Consider the following 14,574-nt stretch of genomic DNA (forward strand, 5'->3'; position numbering starts at 1 on the left):
TAGTCCCAATAGTTTATTTATTGCTTTTATTTCCCTTGCCTCAGGATAGACATATCTAAACAAATGTTGCTGTGGCTCATGTCAGACACATTTCTACCTGTACTCCTTTTTTTTTTTTTTAAAGATTTTATTTATTCATGAAAGACACAGAGAGAGAGAGAGAGAGAGAGAGAGAGGCAGAAACACAGGCAGAGGGAGAAGCAGGCTCCATGCAAGGAACCCGAAGTAGGACGTGATCCTGGGACTCCAGGATCACGACCTGAGCCAAAGGCAGATGCTCAACTTCTGAGCCACCCAGGCGTCCCTACCTGTGCTCCTTTTATGGGATTTTTATGGTTTCAGGTCTTAAGGTCTCACATTTGGGTCTTTAATACATTTTGGGTTTATTTTTTTGTGTGTGAGAAAGCAGTACAGTTTCAATATTTTGCGTGTAGCTGACCAGTTTCCCCAATACCATTTGTTTGAGAGATTATCTTTTTCCCTTTAGATATTCATTCTTGCTTTGTTGAAGATTTTAATTGATCATATAATTATGGGTTTATTTCTTGTTTAATTCTGTTCCATTGATTTGTGTGTTTATTTTTGTGCCAGTACCATGCTGTTTTGATTTTAATAGCTTTATAGTAAGTTTTGAAATTTCACCTTTTTAGCTAAATTTATTACTAAGTATTTTTTTCATTTAGATCCTATTATAATGAAATTGTGTTCTTAGTTTCTTTTTGGATTGTTCATTGCTAGTATATAGAAACACTACTGATTTTTGCGTGTTGATCTTATATACTATCATTTTGCTGAATTTATGTATTATCTCTAGTATCTTTCTCATGGGTCATTTGAGATTTTCTATATACTGTATAGGATCATGCCATCTATAGATGTAGTTCTCCTCCTCCTCCTTCTTTTACAGTTTGAATACCTTTTTTTTTCCTTGTCTAATTGCTCTAGCTAGGACTTCCAATATAATGTTGAAAAGCACTGATGAATGTAGGCATCTTTGTTTTATTGTTGATCTTGGTGTGAAAACTTTCAATCTTTCACCGTTAAGTAGATGTTAGCTACAGGTTTTTCATAAATGCCATTTGTCATGTTGATGCACTGACTTTTAAATAGGAAACTATTTGAGTATTTGAAAAAGAAAAGAATTAAAGAAGATGATTGAAAGAATTTCCATTAAATGTTAGAAATTCTCAGATTTGTTTTCCAAACCTCAATGCGTGTAAACCTGAATAGTTATAAAAGACACATCAGAAAATACTTAAAAACAAATTAAAAAGATGGGAAAAATATATTAGACTTACCCAAAGATAGTTGGCCTCCATTTTTAATAACAGGCACAACAGAATTTACAGAATTCTAATCTACATGCTATTGGAAGGATACCAGAATCAATGGGAACAGGAGAAAGACATTGGAAACACCAGGAAACAAGGAAATTCAAAAGAAAACCCGGAAGCAGGAATATGTTGCAACATATTTGTGCAGGCATAGCCTGGCCTGTGTGTTGCCACAGCTGCCACGACTATCATTACCTCTATTGCTGCTACTGTGAGGATTCTGACTCTCAAAACTCCTGATTCCTTGGTTTACTCACTTACTGTTCAGAGTCCCAGGAGCTTCTGTCTAGCTAACTGAGTTTGTGCCTCATGCTGCCCCTGGCTGTTAGAAGAAGCTTGTAGGAAGGCTTGGATTCCATGGTGGAGGCAGGTGCTAGGAAGTGGTCTCTGGCCAAATGATTGAGGAGGAGAGGAAATTCACAGAAAGGAAATCAGGGAGACTTTATGAAGAATAATATATGAGAATTTTTTAAATGTCTGGAAAGATACAAACAATTAGAAGCAATTACCAGTGTGGAAGTGAAGGGATAGACTAAACAGTGTTTTAAAAATTCTATATACTTATATTCAGTCTTGCAATTTTTTAACGATGAAATTGCACCCAGGCATGGCTTGTGTATTTTTAAAAATAGTTTTAAAATTATACTTAAAAAAGAACTTTTGCCTTTAAGAGTGAGAATTATATACCCACAGCATTTTTAAACTTTCATGGAAATAATTGATGAAAAACTTGCTTCAGCAAAATTCAAGGGAGGAGAAATCTCCCTGGGACTGCAGAGATTTCACCGTTGGCTAATCTACTTTTTTTTTTCCTTGAAATGCGTTGGCTTCATCTACCTTTAGAAGTTCCTTCTGTTGAAAACTCTGGATGATTTTTCTCTCCCTCTGAAGCCAGCCAGATACTTTGTAGTCAAATAAATTGTCAGAAAAATTGCTGTATCTAGAGATTTTTCTGTAGTAAAAATGTGGCCACTGCCTTCTCAGAGTAGCTCATCATTTGAGATTATATTTAAAAATCCATAAAAAATAAAAGCTGCATTATATAAATTTTGAATTAACCATGCTCTTAGAGAAATTTTGTTTTATATATGTGCAGGACTGTTTGTATGAATGTGCATGCATGCATATATACGTGTGTGTGTGTTAGTGATAGAGAAAAAGACAGAGACAAAGAGACAGACACAGGAAGGAAAGACTCACTCTAACTCTATAAGAACATTCTAGATATTTACACTGAAGGGAAATGACCTGGAGTATAAAAATGACTGAAATTTGTACCTTTACTTATCTAACAGTGAAACTTGCAACAGAAACTAAGAGGATCACATTTTAGAGGTCTCTTCTGTGATACCAGTGTACTCATTCACTGATAATTTGATGCATTCATTTATTGCTTTGGAAAATATGTATTAAGTGATTATTCTGTGGCAATTTTCCTGCTAGACAATGAGGACCCAGTACAGAGGAGAGATATGCAACTAACAAGGTAGTTGATATAATGCAGTATAATGCATGCTAGGATGTCCAGATGCTTTGAGAACTGAGAGAAGACACAAATACTAAACTGTAGCAAAGATTTGATGGAGGAGAGTATTGGGGTCGATCAAAAAAACAAACTAGAACTGAGTGAAAACTAAAATAGAAGAAGAAAAGAGATTTTAAAGAACTGACAAGGTGAGATCTCATCGAGATTCTGAGGCAACTAGACAGAAGATTTTAGGGACATCATTGTTGTTAATGGGTAGGGAAGATTTATCCTTGAAGCATCCATGACTCTGAATTGAAGAGGATCTATAGTGGATATCTGCTCTTTTTACTGCCCAGAACTCCAGAGCTATTTACCGTTTTTTCCTGGGAACTATAATCTGAATTCCATTTAAGGAATTAGGTCATACACACACACACACACACACACACACACACACACACACACACACAGCATTCCTGAGGTGGAACACAGCTATCTTGGACCCACCATGAATATCCATCCTTTTAGCTACAGTAATTGGTCAAGTCTTGAGCATCAAATCTAATCAGAGCTAAAATAAACGTACTTGGAAACTCCTAGGAAAGAGATGTTCACTCTCTTCTGTTAGGCCTGAAACCTCAGAGAATGTTGGGGCTGGAGCTTCAGGCAACCTCTTGCTACCATGTGATGCGTGATGCTGAAGCCAATGTGACAGAAGGCAGAGTAAAGAGATGGAGAAAAACCAACTCCTAATTATATTTTCTGGGCCCTGAATCCAGTCTTGTTCTTTTATGTGAGCCAATAAATTCCCTTTTAGCCTAAGTAAGTTGGTTGTATTTGCTTTCACTTGCAACCAAGAGTTCTAATTGATGCCATCCCCAAAGAGGAGACGTAGGGTGGGGAGGTGGAAAGGAAAAAACTAATATTTATTAAGCAACTATTTTGTCCCCACAATGTAAAGCTGGATGCTGCTATTTTCTTGTTTTTAAGTGAAGTCCACAAAATTCTAGGAACCAAATTAAAGTTTCTTAGCACAAAGTTCTGCCTAACTGTAAATTCTATTCATTTTACATTATGTTGTGCTATCCGTTTGAGGTTTACTCTAGGCTGACATTTCTTTCATTGTGTTTTTGAAATGTTAATAGCATGATATGAAAGAAATCCTTAATATATAGAAAAATATTAAACATACTTATGTGTTGATATTGTATGTCTTTTGTAAATGGTCAAAGTATCTTATGAGAAGTCACCCACAGTGTGAACTAAGTATGGTTAAAAAAATTAAAAATTATGGTTAAATTATGCTTTGGTACATAGCCAACATATTATACAATATGCTGACCTATAGTTTTTATTTTAGATTTGGGTTTGTACTTCTAACTTTTGGAGGAGGGCAGCCCCGGTAGTGCAGCGGTTTAGCGCCGCCTGCAGCCCAGGGCATGATCCTGGAGATCCTGGCTCGAGTCCCACCTCAGGCTCTCTGCATGGTGCCTGCTTCTCCGTCTGTGTCTCTGCCTCTCTCTCCCTCTCTCTCTCTCTCTCTCTGTGTCTCTATGAATAAATAAATAAAATCTTAAAAAAATAAAAAAAACTAACTTTTGGAGGAGGCATTATTCCATGTGTGTTGGCATTAGAGGTTCATACTACACGTGGATATGTGACTGAAAAAGAAAAGCTTTTAATAAAAAAACATAGACTTTAGGGAAACCTGGGTAGCCTAGTCTGTTAAGTGTCTTAATTTTGGTTCAGGTCATGATCTCAGAGTCATGGGCTCGAGTCTGCTTAAGATTCTCTCTCTCCCTTTCCCTCTGCCCCCCTACTTGCTCGCACTGTCTTCTTTAAAAATATATAAATAAAAATAAATAAATAAATAAATAAATAAATAAAAAGCAAAATACCCAGATTTTAATAAAACAAGAAAGAAAATTAGAATGATTTTAAAGTAAATGTGATTAATGACAATTGTAAATTTCCAAGCAAAATTATGAGGTAAACTTTCCAAGATTAAATAAGTAAATATTTTGGCAGTTGCCATATAAGAGTTAAAACATTAGATTTGTGTTATTATCTTTGCTATAATATGCTTTTGAAAATAAGAATTTTATTATATCCTGGAATTAAAATAAAATATTAGAGTATACTTGATGCTGTGCTTAAAATTAAGAACTGACTCAGAAACATTATTCATATTATTTAATAACTATGAGAAATAAAAGGAAACAAAACCCTGTTCTCCTATAAAAGATGGATGTTTTTATATCATATTATATTATAAAAATGCACAATGAATTATTTGCTTTAGATATTTTAACTTTTTGTTATTAATTTAAGAATGATTTAATTTCATTAAAGATATTTTTGTTCAGTTATAGAATTTTTAAAACATATGAATAAATTCTGATTTTTTTTGCAGCCATTATTTCATCTGAGACCATTTTTGTTGTCTTCTAGAATATAAAGATTTTTATTTTCTGTGTACCTGTGGGTTTTACATGTGAGAGAAATTACATGACGGTTCTTTTAAATGCTAAAATGTGGGGAGGTCTTACAGAAAACTCTCTAGATGTTCATTGGTTCATCTTTTGTCATAGGGACACTTGAGTATCGTGGGATATGCTAACGTGCTGGTTGTCCTCACAGGCTATGTAAAAAGTAAATGGAACAAAGTCTTGCCTACTGGAATATTAATTTACAATATGTTGGTGCTTTATAAAGGAAGTTCTAGACAGGGCCAGTTTCATAGCTTGCAACCTCTGCAATTACTCAGGGCCCTGCACTTGATTTAATGCTCTGCTGTAACTGTCTTAAGATTCTTAATAATTTCTTATCATGGGACACTGCATTTTTCATTTCACACTTGGCCCCATTAACTAAGTAGCTGATTTTGCTTCTAGGGTTTGGGTATACGTATCAATGAAATGGAGGAAAAATTCTTGCTCTCATAAGACTTACATTTTAATAGGAGAGACATAAAATAAACAACATAACAAAGTATGAAATAAGCAACTAAGGGATGTATACTCAGGAGAAAAATGAGGAATGGAGTGGGGATAGAAAATATGTGTGTGTTGGAGGGTTGGATGGGTGAAGTTTGAAATTTTACACAAGTTAGTCAGAAAGTCCTCAATGAGAACGTGACAGTTGAATAATGACTTTGTGACCTTTCTCTTTCCTGACATCTTTCTCAATGTCTTACCTCCACAATGGTGATTCCTGTCTAGTCTGTGGGCAGAGAGGAGCTGAGCCCTACCAAGGATGTGCATCACAACAGTATCCTACCCAAAAGAGAACTAATAAAGTTACTTACCCCAAGACTCACTATTTAAAGTTCAGGGACAGCATTAGAAGAAAAAGAAATCAATCAACACAAAGAAAAATAACCCCGTTGCTCAGTACTCTAGATACTTGGGAGTTATCTGGAAATACAAATTCTAAGGAGAATGAGAAGAAGATGATCAGCATGATTAATTAATGGGAACTTTTTGCAAAGATGAGGAGAATGCCTGTGGGTGGCAATGGAAGGATGTGAGAGTGTACTTTATCCATAGGGGACCGCAGGAAGGGACATACACATATACAATCCCACCAATGAATAGTATTTGGCAGACAAACCTCCTTCTCTGTCTCATTCTATTATCTCATCAGTTTACCTTCTTTTGCCAACCTATGCTGCCCTGTTTCTGATGTAGCCTCTAGCTCTGTATTTTATCAAGCCCCAGTGCCCAGCACTATTTGATGATGACACATAGGATACTACAGTTTAAAATCCCTTATAGAGAAATCTGATTGGCCTAATTTGGGCCAAATGTCTCACTCTGACCAAGGAAGTTTTGGTTATTAAGATCAAGGTCAACACAGCCTTCTGGAAATGGTAGGTAAGATACGTTATTTAGGAAAGAGAATTTGCCTGCAAAGAATGCTGAAATTCCCTAGTTTAGTGTTTAAATCATTTTATGCTTTTTATTATATAAACTACCATAAAGGATTTTAAAACCTACTCAACAATTTGTAGTCTACACAGACTATATAGATATATGTAGAGAGAGGTAATATGAGTAATTGTTCTTTTCTTCAGTCATAAAAACTTGGAAACAAAATTTGATAAGCCAAGGATACCATGTTGTCGTGCAGTTATACAGATATATGTTCGCTGGAGACCAAGCTTTTCTTTTACATTGTTGAGTTCAACTGTTTACTAAATTCTGTAAGAAACAAAAATCAGTTTACATTTTAATATTTGTTATATAAGATAATTTTGTTTAATGTTTCCTTAGTTCCAAACTAAAAATAGATTATCAAATGACTTTTGAATAGGAACTTACATACTTATCTCAAACATTTCTCATAAGTACTAAGGCACTACAAATCTCTTTTTCCCAAAGGATGACAAATAGCTCAATTTCTTTCTGAGCAATTTTTATCCCCTTTTCTGAATGTTAAATTTAATATTCTTAAATTATATGCTACAATGATTTAATCTTGAACTATATCAACGGACACTTTGGTTACTTTATTTTATTCCTAAGAGTATTTGCTGTATTTACTTTATACTTAATAGAACATATACAAAGCCATACATATTGTATTGCCAACATTGAAAAACAGAGGGATAATAAGTCTGATAAGTTTGTAGACAGATATTTTGAATATACACTGTACTTAAAATTTTAATTCCCACAAGTTTTATATTTTAAATCTATAAATATTTTCCTTTTAGGATTGACTTTAGAGTAAGAGGGAAGAAGTTCTTAAGATTATTTGTCTGTGCTATACTTTATTTCAAAACATTACTGTACATTCTCAACATTTCTTTACAATTTTATTCTTACAAATGGTATTAGGTATGTACTGCTCTGTGATAAATTGGCCCAAAACTGAGATGCTTAAAATAATAAATATCTATTATCTCAGAGTTTCTGTGGGTCAGGAGTTCAGGTGCAGCATGACTAGTTCCGTCTGACTCAAGGTCTCTTACATGCTACAATCAAGGTGTCAGCTGAGACTGCAGTCTCATCTCAAGTCTTGACTGGAGGAAGATCTGCTTCCAAGCTCAGGCATGTAGTAGTCCAAGCAACTCAAGATTTAGTCCCTCTTGGTTTCAGTTCTTCACTGGATGTTGGCCAGAGACCTTCCTTAATTCTTTGCCATGTGGGCCTCTCCAAGGGAAAGTTCACAGCATAGCAGTTTGCTTCCTATGAGAGAGTGAGAGGGAGAGAGAGAAAGAGAGAGTGAGGGAGAGAAGATAGAATCTAGAGTCTTTTTGTAACCTAATTTCAGTAGTGAAATACTATCACTTTTGCATTATATTCATATTAACTATATCTAGCCCATGTTTAAAGGGAAGGAAACATGAATAGCAGGAGGCAGAGATTATGTGAAACATTTAGAGGCTCCCTACCACACAAATCATTATAACAAGTGGTAAATATCTACTATTAGAGAAATTTTTAGGAGTTTTGTAGAAGTTTCAACTGCAGGATAGAGGAGTGATAGCCTACCTATGTAGTACACCTTTCCTGTGAAAGTCAGAAGCCCAGGGTTCGAAAGCTAGCTTTATCATCTGTGACCTTAGATGATTCATACTGTAAATCTTTCCAAAACCATAATAAGGCCAGATGAGGAGTTCTCAAAAACACAGCTGAGTATAGGAATGAGGTGCAGTAGCCAAGAACTGAACAGTGTATGGCAGAGGGAATCCAAAAGACAATCTCCAAATAAAATGGTGAGAACATTACCCTGATACTAAAGCCAGGCAGAAAACATACCAAGAAAAGAAAAATATGGGCCAATATCTCTGATGAATGTAAGTACAGAAATTTTCAGCACAATACTAGCAAATGGAATTCAGTAGCACGTTAAAAAGATCATATATCGTGACTAAGTAGGATTTATCCCTGAGATGCTAAAATCATTCAATAATCAATCAGTGGGATGCATTACATTAACATAATAAAGGATTAAAATCTCTAATTATCTCAATAAATAAAAAGCATTTAATAAAATTCGATACACTTTCATGATAAAAAACACTAAAAAAAAGAATAATAAAAGAAAATTAGCTAAAAAAATCAAGGCCTTACATGAAGAGCTCATAAGTAACATTATACTCAGTGGTAAAAGAATGAAATATTTTCTCTAAGATCAGAGCAAAGCAAGAATGCCCACCCTTTTCTCATTTGCTCAACACAGTACTAGAAATCCTAACTAGAGCAATTAGGCAAGAAAAATAAATGAAAGTTATCAAAATCAGAAAAGGAGAAGTAAAATCATCTCTGTAGATTACATGGACTAAAGATTCTGCATAAAAATGTTTGAACTAGTAAAATTCCACAAATTTGCAGGATAATTATGAACATATAGAGCTTAGTCACGTTTCTATACACTAAAAACAATCTGAAAATTAAATTTAAAAATTCCCATTTACGATAACATCAAAAAGAATAACTTAGGAATAAACTTACACAATGATGCAAAAGACTTGTACATTAAAAACAATGAAACATTGCAGAGATTAAGGAAGACACAAGTAAATGGAAAGGCATTTGTGTTCATGTTTTGAAAGATGTACTATTGTTTAAAATGTCTACTTTCCCAAAGCAATGTACTGATTCAATACAATCTCATCAAAATCCCAATGACATTTTCTTTCAGAAATAGAAAACAAAACCCTGAAATTCATATAGAACTAGAAAGTATTCTAAATAGTCAATCTTGAGAAAGAATAATAAAGCCAGAGGCTTCACATTTCCTGACTTCAAAACATGCTGTAAAGCTTTAGTAATCAAGAGTATAGTCCTGGCATAAGGACAGACATATAGAACAATGGAACAGAATATAGAACACAACAATAAATCCACACATTTATAGTGAAATGATCTTCAACAAAAGTGCCAACACTACACAATGGGGAAAAGATAATCTTTTCAACAAATGGTGCTAATAAAACTGGTTAACCACTTGCAAAAGAGTAAAATTGGACTTTTATCTCAAGTCATACACAAAAGTAAATTCAGGATGAATTAAAAACTCAAATGTAATATCTAAAACTATAAAGCTCCTAAAAGAACACAGAGAAAAACTTTATAACATTAATTTCAACGATGATTTCTTGGATATGACTCCAAAAGCACAGGAAATAATAGCAAAATAGACAAATGGGACTACATCAAACTAAAAAAACTTCTGTGCAGGAGATAACAATAGAATTAAAAGGCACCTAAAGAATGCGAGACAATGTTTGCAAACCATATGTCTCAGAGTGGGTTAATTTCCAAAATATATAAGGAACTTCTACAACTTAACAGCAAAAAAACAAATAATCCAATTTAAAAATAGCCAAAAGACTTGAATAGATTTTTCTCTAAAGAAGGCGTATGGATAGTCAACAGGTATATGAAAAGATGCTATCACTAATCATGAGGACAATGCAAATCAAAATCAATATGAGATACCACTTCACACCTGTTAGGATGGCCAATATAAAACAAAAACAAAACCCAGAAAATAATAATTGTTGGTGTAGATATGGAGAAATTGGATCCCTGCACTCTGTTGGTATGAATATAAAATAGTGCAGTGTCTACCCAAAACACTCTGGAGGTTCTTCAAAAAATTAAAAATAGAACCAGCATATAATCCAGAAATCCTACTTCTGTATATTTATCCAAAAGAATTAAAAGCAGACTCTCAAATATATATTTGCATTTCCATGTTCATCACATTATTTACAATAACTAGTGTTTGAAAACAACCTCAGTGTCCATCCATGGGTGAAAAGATAAAGAAAAATTGGCTTATGCATAATAATGGAATAGTATTCAGCTTTTAAAAAGAAGGAAATATTGTCATAAGCAACAACCTGAATAAAAATCTTTTGACGTTATGCTAAATGAAATATGCTAGTCAGTCACAGAAGGACAAATACTGAATAATTCTATTTATATAAGATATCTAAAATAGTCAAACTCACAGAAGCCAGAAGAAGAATGGTGGTCACCAGAGGCTGGAGGGAGGAATGAATGGAAGGCTCCTGTTCAAGGGATATAAAGTTGCATCATACAAGATGAAAAAGCTCTAGAGATCTGCTGTACAACAATGTGCATGTAGTTAGCAATACTATACATTACACTTAAAATTTTGTTAAGAGGGTAGATTTCATGTTACATGTCCTTTAACACAATTAAAAAAATAAGAATAAAGTAGATTATAAGTAATTGATAAATTAATTAAAAAGTTCCTGATAGGACTGACATAGTGATGAAGATAAATTATTTCCCAAACAAAAATCATAAAAGTGATAATGAAATCAGATGCTCTGGGGAAAACAATAAAAACTTATAGAAATTTATGGTCCAAATGTTAAGTAAATTGAACTAAAATAGTGCAAAATTTGAAAAAAAATACGAAGTATAGAAAAATCTATATATTAGATTTCACCTATACATTCTAATATTTAGGTTTCATTTATATATTAGAATCATTCTCCTTTGATTTGCTTGAGAATCCTGCTATTAGACCTCTTGTAAAGGAACTAAATATTAACTTACTGATTGTATACCAAAATCTATTTGTAGCCATTGCTATTATTTGTTGATTTTTTTCAACCTACTTATTTAAGTTATGGACTAAACAGAAAAGACAGTGTCATGGAACAGAAATTAGATTGTTTAACTTTGATAGTGTAAAAGTTGATTTTCAGCAGACATGTTGAAAAGTTGAAGGGGAAAGACGAGGTGTAGAGAAACTTAGAAGCTTACTATTTCTAATATGGGGTATAATGAAAAGATGCTGTCTAAAGTTGTGGAAATATGAATGGTTGGAGTTGGTGGTGTCAGATGCAAGAGAGCACAGGTGCTAACTTTGCAATGTTAGGGTAAATCAGATTAGAGTATGGTATAATTATAATCTGTGACCTGCAAATTCTTTCTTCCTCCTCCTCTTCTCCTCTCCTCCCTTATCTCTTTCTCATTCTCTTTCTTCTTCTCCACTTCCTTCTGTAGGCAAAACAAATCTTGTTCATGCTCTGGGAGTTTATGGTCTCTGGTTTAAGTATGTGTTGAAACTTTCTGGTCAGTGTTGAATCTCTTCCCTTACCCAAAGAAGGGCAAGGATGTCTGACACTTTTTATTCTATTTTTGCATAGTCTATCTACTGTTTCCTTTAACATTTGCACATTTGAATTCCAAAGCACAGCTCTCGCCAGTTAAAAGCAATAGTTTTAGTCTTGGTTATGATGAAATCTGAAGCCAATAATTTGTCTTTTTTTGTTGTTCTCTCCATGTTCTTTTATATTTTTCCTTATGAAATGAATATCCCAAAAGAAATGAGTAACACTCAGTAGTCAGAGAGAAGGGGGAAAGACAGCAAATGGTTTTGAGACACAAGCACAATAGATAATATTTACAAGGTTATGCAACTAAATTTATGATATAAAGATGAACCAATTGAGAAAATAAAATAATAAAAATAACTGAGATAAAACTAGAAACAGGGGTAGGTTTTTATGAGTAAATCCTTGTCTTTATTGTGTGGTCATCAGTTGATAATGTATTAAATTATTACTTGATTTTTAATATTAATATTTAAAGTAAAGGAGGTAATAACTAGAATTTTTAAAAATGAAATAATGTATTTAGAAAATTTTACTTCATGAAAGTGATACAGGAAGGGGAAGCATGAATTAGGTAACTGCTACTTTTCATTACAAACATTTATTATATTTATATTTTTAGGATATATACATGTATTACTTGGGAGAATTTTAATATTTTGGAGAACAGATAAAAGCCACTGGCAGTTTGAATAAATAGGTCTATGGAGACACAGTCAAATACATCTTAAAGAGAATATTGTCCCTTTTTGGGGAAAAAAAAAAAACAGATAAAGAGTATTTTGGGTTTGCAAAAAGTAGCAAAGCCAAGACAAGAATAGAATATAGAGACATGAAAAGTGAAGAGTTAAGTTGCTCTGCATAATCAGAGAAGCTATGTTCATTAGGAGCAAATTTTTTTTTCTATGAGTGTAGATGGTGTGCAGAGAGGAGATTCGATGGGAAGAAAACAGTCTGAAAGATTTGGTCTTAATGCAATGGTAGCATGATAGGAGCAAAGGGGGCTGGAGGAGAGCTAGTAAGTAATTCTCTATGATGAACTGAAATTTAAGAACACTGAAGACTGATATTATTTTTTGTCTTTCTCATTATATTTATTCCTGTGTCTGTAAGAAGTCTTACATTGGACAACTCTCTTTTGCGTTCAATCTCACTTTAGGATAGTGAATGGAATTGTGGACAATGTGCTGGGCTTCTCTCTGCAGTTTATATGATTCCAGAAAGTGACTAGCAGCAAATTGAACATATTTATGGTGGAGCAGAGAGATATGGAAGTGAAACAACTGAGAATAGTGAATGAATGAAAAAATCATGTTTTCTTCAATACACTAATTGAAATTATTAAAGTTAGTGGATCTGTGGCTATGAACCCAGGTTACACTTGCTTACAGAATTAAAATGAGACTGAATTATTTTCAAGACAATCACTTCACTACTAATTGCTATGGTTAATTCTATAAAGCAGGCATTAAAGTAGACTCCGTTATGTGGTCCTATATGCATAGAATGGATAGTTCTTCAACTTAGGCCTTTCTTTCTTTTTTTCTTTCTTCCTTACTTCCTTCTTTCTTTCTTTTCTTCCTTCCTTTCTTCTTTCTTCCTTCTTTTCTGTCTTTCATCAATCTGTGTTTTCTCTAAAGTTTTTCACAAATACTTTCTATACAGCCCTCCCTTTGGACTTGTCAGAATTTTGAGATCTGTCCCCTCTGGACTTGGCCAGCTCTAGCTCTCTCTCTCTCTTTTTTTTTTTTTTTTTAAGGTTTTATTTATTTATTCATGAGAGAGAGAGAGAAAGAGGCAGAGACACAGACAGAGGGAGAAGCAGGCTCCATGCAAGGAGCCTGACGTGCGACTTGATCCCGGGTCTCCAGGATCAGACCCTGGGCTGAAGGCGGTGCTAAACTGCTGAACCACCCGGGCTGCCCTTCCAGCTCTCTTTGGAGGGGAGTTTCCTCCTGGCTTTGGTCAGCTTCTGTTTCTGAGTACTTTTGTCTTTGAAAAAGCTCCTTTATAATGTAGTCATCTCTCTCAAACTCAGTGTCCAAACATGAAATTCAATAGTCATTTTATGACAGAGATATTTTTTTCTTAATGTCAGAAATTTTTTCTCCTTTCATTCCATTACTTAATATTTTTTATTGATCTAATTGCTTCACTCTATCTTCGGGGTACTGCTTCCATCTGACTAGGATGCAGTCTTTGTCCTAAAGCTGTATATAGTCTATTAAAATTAAGCCTATTACCAAGATAGCATTTGATTTGAGGCACAGTCTGTTGTCAACAGAGTATACAGAACTCTGGTTTGATGATAAGGATAATTTTGGATAAAAACAACTCAAGAGATGTTGAATCAAGAGACCTTAATTTAAGTCCTGGCTGCCTTTCTGACATCACATGATATCAAACAAAATCTTGGTTACATTTCCTAGAGTCTAATTGACCTTAGATCTAATTTTATGTGTTTGATAGGTTTTTATTTTATTGAGGAAAGGGTTTTTCCTTTTTTTATATTTTGTAGAAAATAGCATATATAATATCTGTTTGAAGAATTTGTTTAATTATGTATCTTATGCATATTTGAGGATTTGCTCAAATATATTTTAATAATTATTGTATATTATGATTATTAGTAACATCTCTGCAACTGATTTCTTAGTTTCTAC

General features: G+C 33.9%; 2 long non-coding RNA genes across 18 annotated transcripts in view; one reads left to right on the plus strand and one right to left on the minus strand.

Moving 5' to 3' along the window:
• LOC144283151 (uncharacterized) overlaps positions 1 to 14,574 on the plus strand; it is a 190,654-nt gene that overhangs the window by 115,706 nt on the left and 60,374 nt on the right. The gene's annotated exons all lie outside the window — the stretch shown is intronic.
• LOC144283153 (uncharacterized) overlaps positions 7,292 to 14,574 on the minus strand; it is a 68,763-nt gene continuing 61,480 nt past the window's right edge. The window contains exons 6-7 of one of the 2 annotated variants that reach the window (XR_013351528.1): positions 10,772 to 10,831; positions 7,292 to 7,994 (exon numbers count right to left, since the gene is read on the minus strand). This is a non-coding gene — a long non-coding RNA (uncharacterized LOC144283153). The remainder of the gene's footprint in view (positions 7,995 to 10,771; positions 10,832 to 14,574) is intronic. The other variant, XR_013351525.1, reaches the window with a different exon arrangement.

The sequence above is a fragment of the Canis aureus genome, chromosome 14 (assembly GCF_053574225.1).
Source record: "Canis aureus isolate CA01 chromosome 14, VMU_Caureus_v.1.0, whole genome shotgun sequence".
NCBI lineage: Eukaryota > Metazoa > Chordata > Mammalia > Carnivora > Canidae > Canis > Canis aureus.